General features: G+C 37.8%; 1 protein-coding gene across 2 annotated transcripts in view; it reads left to right on the forward strand.

Moving 5' to 3' along the window:
- The window catches only part of LOC139127734 (tyrosine-protein phosphatase non-receptor type 12-like), a 321,808-nt gene that overhangs the window by 194,703 nt on the left and 105,898 nt on the right, over positions 1-21,207 (forward strand). The gene's annotated exons all lie outside the window — the stretch shown is intronic.

The following is a 21,207-nucleotide window of genomic DNA, read 5'->3' on the forward strand; positions in this document are numbered from 1 at the left end:
ACCATAACTTAGACATGCCTCATGTGTTTCAAATTGGGAACAACGACATAGACCTATGTGCCCATAGATCTCAACATGTACACTCCAGTGATACTTCTTAATGACCACATTTTCCTGCCCCATCAAGACTAATACTCCTATTACAAGTGGGGACTATGTCATTGTAAATGACTTGTTGAGTTAATGGTTGTATCACAGTATTCGATATATCTAATTCTGTATCTTTTCCATTTATATTCTGAATAATTACATTAAACATATTTCACTGTCTCCAGTACATTTCATTTAAGTATTTTCACTTCATGCACTTTATCCCTTTCACACATGTTCAAATATCTGACCAGAGAACAACACTAAATAGTCCAGGATGGGAGCTACAGTGTCATTGACGCTATTTTTGCTTCATCTCATTTTCATAAACATGGGAAAGATGATGTGGTAAATTTTCACCGTAGCGTTGGATTGATGGAATGTGTGTTGTCCAAGTCTTAGCAACCAGGTAACTAAATTCTTCAGCAAGGATTTCATTTTCTGAGAGAGATGGTAGGAAATTAGTAAAGGGCACTTTTTTGACATCACTTCGAGGCTCTTCATTGTGTAAGTCATTCCCTGACACCCTGTTCTTGTATGCCACTATATGGAACATGTGATGGTCTCTATTTTGATGTGTGATAGTCATGTGCCTCACTTTGTTTCTTATGTCAACATTGTCACCTGTGAACTAATATCCTGGCTGCATGAGATCTGTATGATCATTAAGTTCAGCTTCCAGTGCTTCCTTTGAAGAACCTGGCTGGCACTGATAACTTCTGCCTGTGTCATTTCCTCATTGAGGGCTTTCAGATGTCTCCGGAGATTCTTTTCAACCAGAGAGTCTCTCTCTCCACATGGACTTTCCATGCATTCAGGTTGACCGCAAAGTCTTCCCCAAATTTCTCGAACATGTTGTTTGCACTCTGATAACTCATACATATGTGTTGACTGGCCAACCTATCCATCGCTGTTTTTTTACAACCACCTTTCTTCAATAGTACACTGTACAGTCTTCTGACAGTATTCATGTCATCATTATAAATTGAAATGAGTTGAGATGTCGATGACATGAGCATTGGGATCAGCTTGTCTCCCTTCTTTACTTTGTTACGTTGCTGTGATGGATTATTTATTGAAGCCTCCAACATCATTAATAAAGTTGGCGCCCTTTCTTGCATTTCTTGCAGCAGTTTATCCCAGGAAAAATCGATGAGGTCATCTTTACCCTTGTATCTCAGTATGGAGGGGTTAGAAAGACTGCAAAGACTGCCGACCTCTTTTGAGATTTTACTGCAAACCTGTCTGTATATGGAATGGCCTAGTTCCTTGGAACCTCCGGAAAGGCACTCCTGAGCAATGTTATCATATGATGTAAACATCAGTTTCTTGATCAAACTGCTGAACTCCTCCTTTGGTTTGAAAACTCTAGTACCACAATTTGGGAAAGACAGAACTACATGCTGTATAGGAGGGACAAGAGAGAACAATTGCTTTATCCAAATTATAAAGACTACAGTTGCCCATCACACACACACACACACACACACACGCACGCACACACAGATATATATATATATATATATATATATATATATATATATATATATATATATATATATATATATATATATATATATATATATATATATATATATATATATATATATATATATATATATATATATATATATATATGAAAATTGGTTCATTTTATTCAATAAGTTCTAAACTTTTTACGATCACGGCAGAACCTGGAAACCACAGCTTGTAGTCAACATGAATGTATGACCTGAAGGATGAACTTTCACTATCCAAATATGGTATTGTTGCCCAACCCATTACTATGACGCTACCCATCATGAATATGTGATAGCAAGGGGGATTGCGTGAGGCGTGACAGTTGCTTGTACCAGCTATAAATACCGGAAGCTACGCGGGACCAATCAGTACAAGCGACCGGCAGATCGTCCATGTAGCCGACACGAACACGAAGTGTCTGTTACCGGCTACCAAAAACTATTAAAAATAGTAAAGAATGAGCTACAAAATCACCGTCAGTTTTAAGTTGCAGGTAGAATAAGTCTGTGCCTTTGTAAAAAATACTATAAAAATAGTAGAAAGTGAAGAACCAGCTGAAAGTTAGTTGAGGAGACCTTAACCGCATATCATTTGCATCTCATTGTCGGCTACATGGACTGTGTGCCATTATCAAGCTAGCACCAGCATCTGTCCTGAGCATCTGTCGGTGTGTTCTCACAGGAAATTACAGGGAACAAAAAATTATTTGAGAAGTTTCTCTCCTTTAAAGGAACATTAGCTGTAACTTTTGAATAATTTTTCACTACTCTGTTTCAATGTATCAACTACAGAATTTTACTATAATCTGATCATCATGACCAATGCCCGGCGTCTTGCTTGCCAACACAGCCTGTATATGTGAAATGACCATTGTTATTGTTGATAAATGTATTCTAGTCCGGACCTAAATACAAAATTTAAACAATAACAATGCAGATTATACTCATATAGGGTATATTTATGAGCTAAATATTAGGAATTTCTCCATGGTTCAGGGATTCAAACCAGAAACTGCAGATGATACACAGAACAAACAAAATTTTAAAAATGATCAAAGTTACAGCTAATGGATCTTTAAATAGAAGCTATATTACAATTTAAACCTGTCATGGATGGATTGCTCTCAAATGATCTGAAACACAGTTATTGCCGATTAGCAACAAATCTATAGCAAGATTTATGTAAAGTTCATGAACTTACACAAGGTATTAGACAAAAAGATGACCATGACTTTGCTGCCCTACTAGATCATCTTGCCCCCTTAAACTGGCTAATATTTATAGACCTTTTAGTCCCCACGGACACCGTCCGGGGGGACTTATAGGTTTGGTCATGTCCGTGCGTGTGTGCGTGCGTGCGTGCGTGCGTGTGTGCGTCCGTCCGTCCGTCCGTTCACGCAGATATCTCAAAGATGCCTGGAGCGATTTCATTCAAACTTGGTACAAGGATTACTTCATATGTCATACAGATGCACGTCGATTTGTTTTGTGATACGATCCAATAATGGCTGCCAGGCGGCCATTTTATTACGATTTTTTCATGTACAGAGCCATAATTCAGGCATGTTTCAACTGATTTTATTCAAAGTTGGTACAAGGACATTGAGCAATGTCATAGATATGCATGTCAATTCTTTTTGTGATACGATCCAATATGGCCGCCTTGCAGCCATTTTGTTACAATTTTTTCATGTACAGAGCCATAACTCAGGCATATCTCAACCGATTTTATTCAAAATTGGTACAACAACATTGACCTATGTCATACATATGCACGTCAATTTGTTTTGTGATACGATGCAATATGGCCGCCAGGCAGTCATTTTATTACGTTTTTTTCATGTACAGAGCCATTACTCAGGCATGTTTCAACCGATTTTATTCAAACTTTGTACAAGGACATTGACCAATGTCATAGCTATGCACATCAATTTGTTTTGTGATACGATCCAATATGGCCGCTGTGCGGTCATTTTGTTACGATTTTTTCATGTACAGAGCCATAACTCAGGCATATCTCAACCAATTTTATTCAAACTTGGTACAAGGATATTGACCTATGTCATACACATGCACATTGATTTGTTTTGTGATACGATCCAAAATGGCCACCTTGTGGCCATTTTATTACGTTTTTTCGTGTCCAAAACCATAACTCAGACATGTATCAAGCAAATCTATTCAAAGTTGGTACAAGGAGATTGACCAATGTCATACTTATGCATGTTAATTTGTTTTGTGATACGATCCAATATGGCTGCTGTGCGGCCATTTTGTTATGATTTTTTCATGTAGAAAGCTATAACTCAGGCATATTTCAACCGATTTTAATCAAAGTTGGTACAAGGACATTGACCTATATCATACATATGCACATTGATTTGTTTTGTGATTCGATCCAATATGGCCACCATGTGGCCTTTTTATTACGATTTTTTCATGTGCTGAACTACAACTCAGGCATGTATCAAGCAAATTTATTCAAAAGTATTTTTATCACAGACCTAATGAAGAGGACTCTATCCTCTCTGAGGACCTATAATCAAAGCACCCATTAACAAGTGGGGACTGTGTCATCAACGATGACTTGTTGTAATAAGGGTGGCAGGCAAGATTGGCTTTACGTTTCCAACACCATGGTATTGACCAATTCCTTTGGTGGCCTTCTACTATCCTTTTAAGCAGTAATTTAGTTCATTCCTATCTAAGCTTTAATTACTACTTTCAACATTTATTTCATTCAGATTTCCTTAGCTTAGTGTATAATTTTGTAATCTTAATTACTGTCAACTTAGCTTTACTACACTTATTCTAACCTCATTATTCTTACACTACTGTTATACCTTATAACCACAAAATTTTTCAAGAGATGCATACATGATTGTCACTCAACAAACCACTGATTTACAAATATGTCTTCTGCTTTTTTCTCCATATTCATAAATATGTCCTTTTCTCATAAAAAGGGGCTTAAAATCGCAATGTGAAAATAGTCTTTCAGCTATATGTTGCACATTGACTTCGTGGTCTTTCTAATTCACAGTGAGTGGGGTTGTTGATAAATGCCGATAAGACTAGGCGGTCATTATGTCCAAGCACCATTGGCGGTATTTTTACACAGTCTATCACTTTTCAAAGATATTTCATAATTTTAGCAGCAATACAAAGCATTACCAAGATTTTAAGTAGTGTACATACCGTATTCCTCCGATTCTAAAACCCCCTTTTCAGAACCAAAGGTGACGGAAAACATGTGGGGGTTGTATAAACGGATGTCACCGCGAAATCGAACGTCGTAGTTAATTTATGCTAATTGATGCAATGTTATGCAAATTTTATGCTAATGTTTTTTATTCATGTGAGCGCTGCAGACAACTCATTCTTTTGATATCGACTCATGGCCATGCTGCGTCGATACTGACAGTCGAATCTGTACGGTATAAATTAATGGAGATCGACAAGTTTTGAAATTTAGCGTATTTGCCATACCCTCTTTTGCTAAAAAATACGATAGCAATAAATCTTCGTATTTCGTGTATAGATAATCACCACGATACTTCTTTGCAACAAGTACGCTCCAGCAGTAGCTAGCTCCCCATAGCAATGCATAGCATGGCCGCAAAGGTCAGACAAGGAGTAAAGGGAAAGTCCCTAAAGTTCCGCTGGCTATGATTGGTCAATTCACGCAATAGGTCAAAGGTGTCAGTGCATGAGGTCAGGGTAAAATTCTGTTCAGCACATGCATACAGTGTGGTGCACGGTGTCCGTCCGATGTTTTCTATTTACGATTTTCAATTAGCGTACTCCTTAAAATAAACGATCAATTACACGTTGTGAGTTTTATTATTTTGCTCCTACGGTAGTTTCAAAAAGTCTAACCGTATCTCGAAACGAAATGTGATCTTACGAAAAGGCAGGCGCTAGGCTCGAACTGATAAAGTGTTGAAGCATCGGCCGGCTGGCCGAGACGAAAGATTGCTACGCCAATATGCTTACAATTTGATGAATTGAATTTTTGGCAATAAAACTTTCAAGTTTTTTTACTCACATTTGGTATACCAATGTGAGGTTATCGTATAAGCTGAATTGATTTGCATGTCTGTATATTTGTGGGTATGTGCGGATGTATAGGCTCCCATACTGCCAAAGCTACCGTCTCAGTATTCGGTATACAGGTAGATGTAGGGGTTGAGATGTGAATTTGTTCAAATGAACACATCAGTGTCAAAAATGTGCAAATGAGGTAAGAAAAAGGGAATTTCTGCATGTGTGCAGGAGTGACAGGCAAACTCCACTTATCTTGAGTCATTTCCTGTCATTTTTAGCTCCCATATTAGCATATATGCAAATGGGAGCTATTCGTATAAGGTGGGAAAATGGTTGTCTGTATGTATGTATGTATGTACGTATGTATGTATGTATGTATGTATGTATGTATGTATGTATGTATGTATGTCCGTCCTTATCAAAAACACGAAAACCGCAATACCTACCGTCTTCATATTTGGTACAAAGGGGCATCCTAGGTTGGAGATGTGAATTTGTTCAAATCAAAATGTTTGGATCAAAAATATGCAAATGAGGTACAAAAATGTGAAAATCCATTGAGCTGCTGCAACTCAGGAACCAGCAGGCAGAATGTGTTGATATTTTGTGCATAGGTAGGTAGCACCAATCGTTTACAAAAATGTTAATTTTTACAGGGATATCTTTAATTTTTGTATTTTTAAGATTTTTTTTTTCATTTATGGTTGAACAACTGTGCTCATCAAAAATACATGTTGAATATAAAAGGTTTAGAATTGTTATACCTTCTTGCCAGTGGGATTGCTCTTTGTTAACTATTTGTGGGTAAAGTTTAAATTTGGAAAGTCAATTTTCTTGATCAATTTATTTTTAACTGCGTCATTGTTGCTTATGCAAGTTCAGCCTATGTTCTATTGCATAATTGCTGTTACGATGATAGTGTAGGACCCTGTTGTTGCATGGTGAAACGATACATGTAAGGAGGGAATAGTAACAATTAATGTAATAGCCAATTTGCCAGCGTATGCACCATTGTCTAAAACAAAGTGAACGACGACGAGACGAGTGTGTTAAAGTCGACTGTGAGGAATCCGGATTTTTTCCTGCCGCTGAGGAGGTAAGCTAATCTGTATGTCTATTAATAGCTGTTTTCAGATGTATGTTCTATCATATTTGTACATTTAGAAGTGGTGGATTGTAATTTGTGAATGATTATTGTGGCCTGTATACGGGCACTTGCTGAATCTCTGTTGTTTGTGCGGCTAGCGGCTGTGAAATTGTTCAAAACGGCATTGCCGTGTCAAGATGTTCCTAAATGACAAAGCGGATTACTTGTTGTGAGGTTACATCTAGTGAACTGTGTAGCATGTATTTTGATGTGAATTTGAATTTGATTTAAGTCAAAACGGCATGTCGATTATTGATGTCAGACTGACGTCTGTTATAAGCCCTAGCGAGTAGCGTTGAATGTCTGTCTGTTCAGTTGGGAGGCGTTTGTGGTACTATACGTCTATCGTCGGTACGGTAAACTCGCTTTTGAAGTAGCGTGATTTTTATCAGTGAATGTCCCGAAATGACGGGGCGGATTACTGTATTTTGATGTCTGACTGATTCTGTGTGATTTTCATCAGTAAAGTCGCTTTTGAAAGGGCCGGTGTGATTTTCATTTTCTGCGTAAGGTTTACAGTGTTTACGCACGGTGCGGTCATCCGCGCAACATTACCTCTACAATCAGCCTGGTATCACGAATATCTCGATTATATTTTAGTAGATTTTTTAACTGATGTTTCGCAGCTTGAATCCTCCTAAACTTTTCAATTTTCGATTGAGTGGCCGAGACCAGCAACTAAGAACACGACGATTCAATTTCGCTGCTGCGACGGGCGGTCGGCATTGTCCTGATGAAAACAAAGTCAGTTATAATTCTTGCGAGATCAAGACTGCCTAGCCTGTGTAAAATGCATTTATACATGTGCTTATGTACACGTGTGACGTCAAAACTCTCGCGAGAATAGCTGCAGTAAATCCGGAAGTACATGTAGTTTTAGCGGGTCATTGAGCTACCGGTCGGCGAACGACTAAAACGAACCAGTGTTTTTCTCTTGTTTTTCTACTTTGTCTAGATAAAAAAATATTGTTGCCTTTATTGCGATTAATCAAGGTACTCTTTCGCCACTTCGGTTTTCAAGTTTCGATGCTCGCGACTGCGCTATATAAATAGAGTGCATATGATTAGGACGAAGTGTTTATGTGTCGATGTCGCGTCGTTGAATATCGGCACAAGTCAGTCGTGTGTAGTCGATCGGTACCACCTAGCTCGCACGTACCGGTACGTGTATTGTACCCGGGTATTGTAGCACCAGTTTGTGGCATCAGTTCATGCAATGAAAGGTACATGACTTGTGGGTCTGTAATAATGTAATGGAGGGTTCGAAATTCGTTTTTAGCTCATATTTGTTTTGTTTTGTTTTTTTTTGGGGGGGGGGTTACGTAGCTGTTGTTGGTAAATTCTTTCATTGTCAAGTTTGGTGTGAACAAGTTTAGTTTATTGTTTCATTTACGGTCCCCGAGGGACCGTGTTTCATTCTCCAAAATTTTTGTGAAAAGATGGTTGTTCTTGTTCTGACAAAGTATAGTATTTTCCCTAAGTGTGTACTAGTGATGAAAAAATGTCAATCAGCAAATAGTTTATAGCCACATTTTTAGTTGTAATTCATACTGGAGGAAACCTGCACTTTGAATTATAAAACGTGTGTGACCATAATTTACCTATCAAACCTGCATTTTGGTTGTTTTGGTATAACAAACATATCCCACCATACATTTCCTGCTAAATTACTCTGAATATTTACCCACACCCACTTCATATTTGATAATTAAGTCACCCAACATCCACATGTAATTGTAACTTTAACTAAACTGTTTTTAATATCTCTTCTCATTTCAGATGCACATTTTGCAAACAGCGGCAAGGCCCATCATCACGAAAAGGTGTAATTCTTAATCTCTCACTGGAGAATGACATGTCCTCAACCACCTACAAGATATACCCAAAACAAGCAAAGATCCTATTAAGAAAACTCAAAATCGACCCTTTCAATAACACCGAATCCCAACTACAACAAGAAGTAGCAGCATTTTGTGATGGCCGAGAAATTAATTTCAAGGCTAACACCACCAATACCATCATTGCCATTGAGAGCATAGAATCTACATAAGCATGAAAACATCCAAATATTTTCTATAAGACACAAACACCAATTCAAATTCAAATAGTCACTATTACAATCATTGTTGATGCATTTGAAGACAAGTTCATTTATTTTATATAATAGTGCATACATATCCTCACAGTGAGTATTATTGTACTTTCAATAGTTACACATCAAAGCCCATACGCTAGCCCCCTATTAGTTTTGAGAAAATCTTATTCTTTCTTTCTTTCTTTCTTTCTTTCTTTATTATTCTTCTTTCTATTGTTTGCCAGCCCACATCTAAAAAAAAACTGTATGTACACTTCTCAAACGTAGCAGAGTGTTTAGAGGCGATGAGAGATGGTGAACCAAATTCTTGAAATTTTAACAAGTTACCAGATTTACTTTTCACAAAACCGAACAGGGCTTCTCCCAATGACTTACAGGTCTGGGCAGTGTGAAAGTTTTATACAGCACGCATGACTTCAAAATTTGATTTTCCAATAATAGCAATTTAATCTCTTAAAAATCTTAAATTCCAGAACAAAAAAAATTGATTGTGCTAAAATTTCACTCAAATCCCTGGCACCCATATTAGTTTTTACAAAATGCTTGGCTCTGCCAACTCTGCTTGCAGCTTTTATTTACACTTTGTTCCTTGTTTTTTTAACTCCGTTATCACAGTGTTATGTTATGCTTTTTATTTGTCTATTTTTTTCATGTGGCAGATTTTAGAAAAAAAAATATTCAGTATCTAATCTGCATTTTTTTCATTTGATTTGTTATATTACTTTTTTGATTTACTCACATTTGGTATACCACCACCACTACAGAGAACTTATATAGTAGGTATGTGGTGTCTGTATGTGCCATTGTAATCTACATGTTCCAAGGAGTATAACTTAAGTATACTCATTCTGACCTATCACACCAAACTAACTGTGAGCCAAGTTTCATTGATGCTCTATTTAATATTTGTTACAGTGTATAACTAAATAGTTTTGTGTACTTAGTATTTACAGATTATTTTTACAGTATATTTATTGTTATTTTTGCCATTATAATATATTTATCTTTATACAAGTGTTTTTTGTGAAGCCATACAACTTCTAGCCAACGTTCTTTTGATAATTCACAGTTATTCAATTGCATTGTTTAAATAAATATATTACATTCCATTACTGCTTCATAACTTGTGTGTGGTTGTGTATGTGTGTATACATTAGAATGCATTATATATATTTTATCAATATATAAAGTTTACCTACACCAAATCAACCAACATGTCCACAGTCCTACCCACCTTTCCATTCTTCATTAAAATACTCAAAAATAAAGAAAGGTCTTTTATGTTGATTTTATCGTTACCATGAAATAGTGAGCATCTGAAAATATCTGTATTGGTAACATACAGCTCCACCTTAGGTACACAAGAATAGGGAAAGAAAATATTTGGGGAAAATAAAGATGTCATCAAATTTCACTGAAGAAAAAACAGCCAGAAAAGGTTTAACAAAAAAAAGGAACAGACTGAAAAAAACGATAAATCGAGTAATAACATAATGCGCTAGCTCATCAATCTTCCAGGACACCCCCTAATTTCAAATGGTCCACCCCTGAAATAATACAATTACTAACAGTGCAGTGTATCTCAATTGAAGATGTCAAGTTAGGTCATGATCTGAAAAAAAGTTCACGACAGTTTAAATTGTTAGGTTGATCTCAATACCATCATGCTTGTGCAAGTAGTTTTGTAAGTTGTTACAAAAGTGAACCCATCAGATGTACTGAAAAAAACAATGATTACTTATCCCTGTAATTAATGGGTGTTCATTTATATATATCTCCATGTATCTAGTGTAAATGTAACATTGGTTGAATCTTATGTATTTCAGTCAATGTCATGAAAAGGAAAACTTTGTTGTGTGCATTTGATTGTCTGCAATTATCACCGTACCTAAAACATTTTTAAGTCCCCGCAAACGGGGACTTTATCGGTTAGGTCATGTCCGTCCCGGCGTCCTTCCGTCCGTGCACCTGTCATCAACGATTTCTGTGGCATCTGTGAAGCGATCGTTTTGTAACTGGGCATAAATGTAGTACCATATGGTCTCTTGATGCACAGTCCTTATTATCTCAAATAATTCAATTTAGTCACCAAAATTACTCTTGATGTCTTTTATTCAGACTTTTTTTCTCTGAATCCGAATCTGAAGCCAATGTTTGGATCATGTAAATACACTGATGACGTAAATCACCGGACTGTACGATTATTTATGGGGGAGACGCTAGCAAAGGTTGTAGTCGATTCCAAAAGGTATTTCGCAGGACTGGTGACGGTTTCGGTTGGTCAGTTTTAGGAGTTTTAGGCGTCAAGCGTTGTCTGTCGTGATGAACGAGAGCCACAGAAAGCTTTAGTAATTTGCAAAAAATGTCATCTCGTCAGTTTTAAACGTCATCGTTGACAAGCACTACGGTTGTTTATGCGGGCTCCCGTAAAATAATGGTATGGTCAGACGATTAGAATCGCTGGTGATCACATGCAGTGAACACGTGCTCTGAAATGTGGCTGTTTGACAAAGTTATCTATCTGTTTGGGATCAGACGGTCCGTCATGACGGGACGAAAAAATGAAGGCGGCGTTCGACGTCGACTGCATTGGCCACGAATGATGCCGTCCGCAAAGTAATGCAGTACCGAAAAACCGTCATTAATAGTCAACTTTTTTCGCTACTCGGAAGTTGAAAGAACGGCTAGTACGGGATCGAAATAAAATACTCGAGAAAGAACGTCGACTTTCAAGTCTGAAGGAGCCATGCTCTGCCCGATGGCTATCCCTTGGTGGAGCGTAACGGTGCGAAGGCCCGCGCTGTTTTTGGAGTTTGGTGATGAATGCCGCAAATAACAACGTTACAGACGGCTTGCTGAAGCAAACAATATTCGTTCGTATAGCCATGACATGCATGTTGATGATGCCGATCATTGACCAATGTAATTTTGTCTTTCATAGTCAGGATGCAAACCTTTCGATAATACAACCAATGATACAGTCGACCATCGCAGAATTACGGACAGTGTTAGATGTAAAGGAATCATGAATGCAACTTTTCGATAATACAACCAATGATACAGTCGACCATCGCAGAATTACGGACAGTGTTAGATGTAAAGGAATCATGAACGCGAGTTCAGAGAAGAAATCGAAGCCAACCACACGACCTGACATATGCTAATGAGAGCTGCGTCATCCGCTTTGCCTGTGCAAACTCGCGTCGACGCTTCATCGCGCCCACGCCGCGTCATCGCGCCGAACATTTGATACAGCGAACGGAGGAGCGATTTCCTGCCAACTATACTACATGTACTAATATCCTATTGTGTCTTGACAAAGTCATAAATGCAAGTAAATACCCAGAGATTGACAATGAACTCCGTGACTACGGTATCGAGGCACTTGAAACTTCATCGATCATCTTGGATCAGACTACGTAAACCGTGAGCACTCACGCAACGACTTCAGACAAGAGAAGTTTACGCTGAGAACTCGGAGTCATGTCGTTTGCTAATTCAAGAATATGCGGAAAGGTTTCCTGCAGTTCGACAATTGACATGTATTGCAGTAGTAATTCCTGTATCCTTGGTTGCATGCGAAAAGGGCTTCAGCTGCTAAAACAGGAGCCCGTAGTAGATTTTCCGACGGCAATGTAGATAATTTGATGTTGCTCTCAATGGAAGGGCCGTGTGTTGCCGATTTCCCGTACGGCAGAGCAAGGGAGATATTTGCCTCGAGGGCTCGCAGAAACCCTAGGAATTCTTAGATGTTGAATGTTATTGACATGATACTCAGAATTCAACATTAACACAATTATCAGTAGTTTACAGCTACTAAACATTCCAAACAATGTAAACAGCGGGGACTGTGTCATCTTTCGACGACTTGTCACTCTGGGTGCCAGTATAATTAACTCTTTAGCTCATATTTGGTTTTATATATAAATACCAAAAAGAGCTTATATGATGAGTCTGAGTGGCGTCTGTATGTCTGTATATTTGTGGGTATGTGCGGATGTATGTCCGTCACACACAAAGGCTCCCATACCGCCAAAGCTACCGTCTCAGTATTTGGTGTACAGGTAGATGTAGGGGTTGAGATGTAAATTTGTTCAAATGAACACATCAGTGTCAAAAATGTGCAAATGAGGTAAGAAAAAGCGAAATTCTGAAACAGGCTTGAAACAGGCTTACTCCACTGACTTGAGTCATTTCCGGTCATTGTTTATGAACTGTTACATATTAACAGACCTGCTCAAACCATAGACAGTAGAGGGGAGGAAGACCGTCTATGGTCAAACTAAGGGGGGCTAGCTGCCTTTCTGCTATGCATGTTGCTAAAGTTGACCTCCAGTACCTAAAGTTTCAGACCTTAATTACTTTTGTCATTCTTGTTTTTCTGGTTTAAATATTTCTTGTTGTTTTTCTGGTTGTACTGTGCAGAAATCATTGTCATAACATCAACGTAGAATTTTCCTTCACTGAACAGATAGAAACAACATTTATTGTTGATCTTTGGTACCCATACTGGTATGTACCAATTCTGATCAAATTTGAGCGACACCGTATAATTGCGGTATTTTTTATCGTTACATCCAGCTGTCACTCTCCATGTCCATGTCATCGCTCTATTCCAGTCTGTGTATGTCAGTCTATCAATTATTATTGTTTTATTATTATTATTATTATACATCTTTATTTCAAACTGAAATCTCCATATCAGGAAAATTCACCCTGGCATATATCCTTTGCACAGAAGTTTACAATTACAATGCACTTTAGTAAAAAACCAGACAAACAATGTGGGCAAAATGTCATTCAACTATGTTTCTTACATTTGTCAATTTGTTTTCATACTATATGGGAGCGACAGTGATATTGTCACTATTTTTTATGAACTGTTACATATTAACAGAACTGCCCAATGCATAGACAGTAGAGGGGAGGAAGACCGTCAGTAGAGGGGAGCTGTTTATGAACTGTTACATATTAACAGAACTCTCCAAACCATAGACAGTAGAAGGGAGGAAGACCGTCAGTAGAGGGGAGGAAGAGCGTCTATGGTCAAACTAAGAGGGGCTAGCTGCCTTTCAGCTATGCATGTTGCTAAAGTTGACCTCCAGTACCTAAAATTTCAGACCTTAATTACTTTTGTCATTCTTGTTTTTCTGGTTTAAATATTTCTTGTTGTTTTTCTGGTTGTACTGTGCAGAAATCATTGTCATAACATCAACGTAGAATTTTCCTGCGCTGAACAGATAGAAACAACATTCATTGTTGATCTTGTTACCCACACTGGTATGTATCAATTCTGATCAAATTTGAGCGATACCGTATAATTGCGGTATTTTTTTTCTGGTTGTACTGTGCAGAAATCATTGTCATAACATCAACGTAGAATTTTCCTGCACTGAACAGATAGAAACAACATTTATTGTATATACCAATTTTGATCAAATGTGAGCCACACCGTATAATTGCGGTATTTTTTTTATTTGTATCTATGAACGAAATGTCTCTTGATGTGGAATTCAGTCATCTATGATCATCTGTTCGGAATGGTACGAACATGCATGTATTTGTTCTAACTGTAAGTGTATAGGGCCGTTTATGAAGTTGGGTATTTTTCCCTTGCAAGACTTCGAAAGCATGCATAATCTTGAAAATCTGTTACACTATCGCCAACTCATTGCCGGGACTAGTTCAGGAAAAGGACACACACAAGCAAGAAATGTTGTTCAAACAATAAATACATTAATAACATGAAAAAAAAAATGTACAAAATTGATAAAACATAAAGAAAGAAATTCAAAGTATTTTCAGTTCATGCGCAGAAGAAACGTCGGATGTCTGTGGTGGCGCTCTAGTTAGCAGCCTCACGTTGTTCAGCGCTCCACAAGTTTTATGGTATTTTAGCAGCCGTGAGCCTTTTTAGCCATCAAAAACCTTTTTATCGTGTGTAACAGCGATGCAGGTGACCGTTTGGACTTCTGGATTGGCTTTATTGGTGTGTTTTGTTGAGTTCTTGTCGAATTTCTCATCTGGTAGCCCAGCCACCGATCAAGCCATGAAAATACAATATGGCCGTCATGAACTTCTCGCCCTACGAAGATCTTTCCCAGGTACGCTTATGACTACCTTAGATGAAATCCCTCTAAAGGATTTTGCAACTGGAAGTTGGCGGTCAAAAAGATGGAAAAGACCCCGCGGTAAGAGAGGTGGCTATGTGAATTATCGTCCTTCGTCGCGGAAAATTCCTACAGTTATCGGCGTTTTTTCACGTCATGCCTAGAACAAGTTTGTTTCAACTCCAGCAAGAAATACTGTGCTAACTTCAGTAAAAAGAGTTTCTTCATATTATTTACGTGACTGTGTAAACTTTACTCTGTGGAATGCAAGATCGATGGACGGTAAAGTTAGTGCTCTATGTGCTTCGATTATTTCCAACACTACGGATATTTTTATGATTAGTGAATCCTGGATTACGGATAAAAATCGTACCCTGGTAGAAGCAAATTTGTCATCTTCCATATCAGGCTTTAATATATTGCAAGCACCGCGTTGTAATCGGAAGGGTGGAGGTATAGCACTGATAACAAGATCTAATCTGGACACTAAGAAGAACAAGTGTACCAAGTTTAAATCTTTGAAGCCATGGATGTGAATATCTCTACAGGCAGTTCTACTCTTCGTGTCATCATCATTTATCGTCCACCGTATTCAGCGAAACATAAATTCACCGTGAAATTTTTTATCTCGGAATTTGGCACTTTAATGGAAAGCCTGTTACTTGCACCTGGTCGCCTACTGATTGCAGGGGATTTTAATATTCATGTGGATGATGCAAATGACAGTGATGCTTGTCAGTTTGACGATCTTATTCAATCTCTCGGTCTAACTCAACATATACTCGGGAGTACACACCGGAACGGTCATACTCTAGACCTTGTATTGACCCGAACATCTGAACCATGGCTTGGAAATTTCATAATTGACAACAAAATGCCATCCGATCATTCTGCTGTCCATTTCACGTCCATGATCACTCGTCCCCTTCCAACAAGAATTACCAGGCAACAGCGCAACATCAAGAGTATTAATTTAATGAATCTTAAACACTCAATTTCAAGTACACTTAATCATCCGGAGTCGATCAATGAAATAAATGAGCTGACAGAAGTTTACAATTCTACTTTGAAAAGTTTGATGGATTTGCATGCTCCTGCCAAACAGAGAACCATTGTGCAGAAACCCCGTGCCGAATGGTTTACAGAAGACCTACTGGCTAAGCGTAAGGCTCTGAGATCACTTGAACAAAAGTGGCGTTCTTCTCAACTTGAAATTGACAGACAGATTTTTATCGCTGCTCGTGTTGAGTATAACAGAGAGTTGGATTTGGAGAGAGCGTCATTTCATCAAAGTAAAATTGAAAACGCAAATACCAAGGAACTGTTCCGAGTTGTTGATGACATTTCCGGTGCAAAGAAATCTGCTTCCGACATTCTCCCAAATAATCATGAACTATCTCAACTACCAGCTGCCTTTGCAACGTTTTTTGAACAGAAAATAGTAGACATTCGCAAAAAACTTCAAAATGCTAGTCCTCTTAGTATTGAACCATTCTTGTATCAGAACTCGCTCTCCATTCTTGAACCTTTATGTATTGATTATGTAATTTCTATTGTTAGTAAGATGCCTTCTAAATCGTGTCAACTAGATCCAATGCCCACACAGCTGGTTAAAGCATGTGTAAATGAACTAGCCCCATTACTGCTCCGTATTGTAAATTCTTTTTCGTCTGGTGTTTTTCCAACTGATTGCAAAACAGCCATTGTTCGTCCACTCATTAAGAAAAGTGGACTTGATTGTAATACAATGAAAAACTATCGTCCCGTATCAAATTGTAGTTTTCTGGACAAGTTTTGGAGAAGTGTGCCTTTTTTCGTTTAAATCGCTATCTGTCCGAAAATTCTCTGTACGGTCGTTTTCAGTCTGCTTATCGCGAGGGGCACGGCACCGAAACTGCACTTATACGCATGTTGAACGATGTCATGCTCGCTCTCGATAAACACCATCATGTCGTCCTGGTTCTTTTGGATTTGTCAGCGGCATTTGACACAATTGATCATAACATTCTACTGGGTAGGTTACGCTCTCGTTTTGGTATTCAAGGGGTTGCTTTAAAATGGTTTGAATCCTTTCTGAAAGGTAGAACACAACAGGTCTCTGTCAAGTCGATGTTATCTAACAAATGCATTTTAAAGTATGGTGTACCTCAGGGTTCAGTATTGGGTCCCGTCTTGTTTGCTTTGTACATGACTCCGATTGAGGATATCATCACACGTCATGGCTTAAATTCTGTTATATATGCAGATGATTCTGGATTGTACATTGCTTGTGACATCCTTACTAGCTCCACTATTCAGCGTATAGAAGCATGCGTCGATGAAATTCGTAATTGGATGATGTCCAATAAGTTGGCACTTAATGACGGGAAGACAGAGGTTGTCTGGTTTACACCCCGAAATTGTACGGTTGGTTCACAATTTGGTTCTATGAATGTACGAATAGGTGAGGCCACGATTTCGCCATCCACTGTTGTACGTGACCTTGGTGTAATGCTTGACTCGTTCGGTCTCATGGACGAGCATATTCGCTATGTTTGTAGGGTGGCATCTCATTCACTTTGGCGGATAAGTAAAATTAGAAAATTGTTAGACCAGCCCAGTGCTGAAAAATTGGTTCACGCTTTTGTCACATCGAAGTTAGATTATTGTAACAGTCTACTTTTTGGCCTACCTGCATATAAATTGAGCAAGCTTCAACACATTCAGAACTCTGCTGCTCGTTTGGTAACTGGACGGAAGATGGGCCGTCACATTGTTATGACATCTATACTCAAGGAGTTACATTGGCTCCCAGTAGAGGAACGAATCCGTTTTAAAATTCTTTGTTTGGTTTTTAAAATTGTCCATCAAGATGAATTCGTTCCAAATTACTTATCAGAACTAGTAACAATTGATATCCCAGTACATAATACCAGAAGGAGTGTCGGTGTAAGATTGAATCCCTTTTCTGTCAAAGATCACGGGAAACAACTTTCTAGAACATATGGTGACAGAGCTTTTAGCGTGTATGCCCTAAACTGTGGAATAGTTTGCACCCGAACTTCGGATGATAAAGAAATTCGCTCTTTTTAAGAAGTCTCTTAAAACCATTATTTTTCGTCAATGCTACTGTTGACTTGGATATAATTTTTACCTGCATGTTTTATAGTTTATTTATTTTTTATCATTTTTAGTGAAATTTTTAAACTACTTTCTTTGCTGTTTTTAGATAGGATCCTTTAGTCTAGATTTTAGCTTGCTTGATTTTATCGATTGTTTTTAATTACACTCTTTCCTCTGTGACTTATTTTGTATTTTCTGCGTTTATTTTAGTTCTTCCAGTAATTTTCTGTAATGTACAGACCACTGAGACAAGGTGTGTAGTGGTCTTTAAACAATAAATTATTATTATTATGTCGCGTTTGTCGATACCATTGCCCTCTTCAATCGAAGTCAAATCCATCGAAGTCTATATCGTCATCTTCCCCCTCGTCATCAAACACGAGTCCAAGGGCTTCATTTGATAAGTCGTCATCGAGTACCGGAATCTCCTCGGAAATCATGTTGTCTTCAGTTCCGTCGAGCGCATTCGCGATACCCGTGGAAAGGAACGATTTTTCACCACATGAAATGATCGAATCATACCTCGATCGAAATGTTCAAAAACCCGACTATCCTAATGTTCATGTTATGGTAGCCAAATGGCATCGAAATATTTGATTTGTACTTGATCAAGATGTTCAAAAATCTGCTTATTTTGACGTTAGCAAAATGACAGTGACGAAAAGACGGCATTGTACTAGATCGAGACGCTCAAAAATCCAACTCTTTTAATGTTCATTTACGTAGCGAAATCCAAGTGGAATTTTATCGCCAGGAACGATAGAACCGTTCCCGATTGACATGTTCCAACACCAAACAATAGTGTGCTTGTTTTGAGGTTTGATACTCAAGTTCACTTTGGCACTTGTTTGTGACTTTGATTTAGGTGTCGCGGATATCCTTGTCTCATTACATGACAATGGCTCTATTGTTCCAGTCAGAATTTGGGTGTACCCCCCTGGGGGGCGTTATAAACGAACTAACGACCAATTACGAATCAATAAAATAATCCTGGGGGCGTTATAAACGGGCGGGGTTTTAGAATCGGAGGAATACGGTATTCTACGTTCTTGCTATTTTGTACATCTTTAAGCACTGCCAGATAAAGTGTTTCACAGCCAATATTTTCTTTGCGCAATGGACAGGCTCTTAAGTTTCACATGTCATTTCTATTGCAATACGCTTGTTTATGGAGCATCATGAAAAACAGCATGTTACAATGTTCAGGCATGACATTTGCCTTGGTGTGTTGCTATAGAGCAGACAAACCCAATATTTTGTGTCAAGCTTTACTGTATTTGTCCGATTATAACAAGCATTGCCAGAAAGATGAAATGGGCATAAGTGTAAGAGGGGTCTTACAATTGAGCAATCCCATGTTTTCCCAAAGACTTCTAATCTATTCACATCCGGTCAACATAACTCCACACTTTTTTGTCAAATGTAAGAAACCATACACAGTGAGATTTGATTAACTATTCTCACTGAACTCACAAAAATTGAATGTACATGATTTCATACAAGCATATGTACATTTTTAGCTACTATAGACTATAGTCTATAGAAGCTATTGGGATGGGTATCCGTCCGGCGTCCGTCGTCAGTCTGTATGTATGTATGTATGTATGTCCGTTTGTGAGGCGTCCGTCCACTCAAATATCTTGAGAACAGCAGTACTTACTGATTTGATATTTGTTGTGTAGATGTCAAATATGATTTTGAGAAACTATTTTCTTTAATTGTTTGATATTGTTGAAAATAGGCAAATTAATGCCAAAAAAGTTGTTTTTGGTAAAAATCTTCTTCTTCATAACCGCTGGTCAGAGAGCTTTGTTATGTAGTACACAGGTCCGTAGGGATAACCCAACTTAGATTTGTTCAAATTGTGATGAAATTTGCAAATGTGTATTTTTAAGGAATTTTTTTGTCATTTTTGGTCAAAGTTTGACTTCCATTGTATGTAATTCTTGTACTGTATAAACCCTATCAATTCACCCAGAAAAAAATAATTAATATGATTTTAAATAATTGAATTAATTAGGAAATCATCAAAGCCAAAATAATTTTAGTGTGGAATTATCAGAAAGTTGAAACTTTTTTTGACAGTTCATAGTGAATTGAGGATTAAAACATGTAAAGGCAACTTTCCTGAATCCCAACTTTGATATATTCTGAACCACCATTTATACTATCGAAAAGAAATTGCTCATAATAGTTTGTCATGATAGGGTGGTCAAATAAATAGAGATAGAGAAAGTTCTAATTTCCATTTATGGTTGACTTGGTAAGGATAAAATAAGATTACTTTTTGAGGAAAAAAATAGAGTGGTCAATTAAAAGAGTGGTCAAAGTGATAGGGTTTTTATGGTAAAGCTGGGCTATAAGATTCCTCATGTGCTATTTATAGCAATTATGCAATCTGTGTAAACAGTGCAATGAAAGTGTAACATGATTCCTTATAATGCTTTTGATGACCTTGAACTTCTTAAGTTTCAAATATTTGTCTCTTCAGTGTGCTTTCTCTGAGTACGTACAGTCTCAACTTATTCAACAGAACTTACTTACTATTATAGACTAATATAGTCTGATGAAATATGCAAATCTGTATTTTGACGGAATTTTTTTCCCTTTTTGGTCAGGCCATCCTGAAATGAGCTATCAAAGATATCCACCTTCTTCATCAATACATGTGTCACAAAAGGTTATTCTCTACATAACACAGCAGAGCTCTGTCAACTGTTGAGTCGCTTGTTTTTTCAAACCGCTGGTCAGACAGCTTTAATATTTGGTTTACATGTCCCTAGGATGACCTTAGTGAGATCATTTCATACAGTCAGGAAACACTTAATTTTGTATCCATGTCTATAGTAGCTTCAGGGACTTTGGCCCTATGTTTACAAAGATGGAACAACAATGACTTCACCTGACTGACATGCTATTTTTACAGCTGCTCAAAAAAAGACTGGTTATTGGGTAATGTACGATCAAATGCATTTTCGAATCAAGCGCAACATACCATATAGTCTCATGGATGCTAGGGCTATGAAGTACACATTCGATGAATTTTCTTTCTCATATAAAAAGGTCGAGAAATGATCAAGTACATATAGTAAGTGC

This window comes from Ptychodera flava, unplaced genomic scaffold (assembly GCF_041260155.1).
Source record: "Ptychodera flava strain L36383 unplaced genomic scaffold, AS_Pfla_20210202 Scaffold_35__1_contigs__length_1935909_pilon, whole genome shotgun sequence".
Classification (NCBI taxonomy): domain Eukaryota; kingdom Metazoa; phylum Hemichordata; class Enteropneusta; family Ptychoderidae; genus Ptychodera; species Ptychodera flava.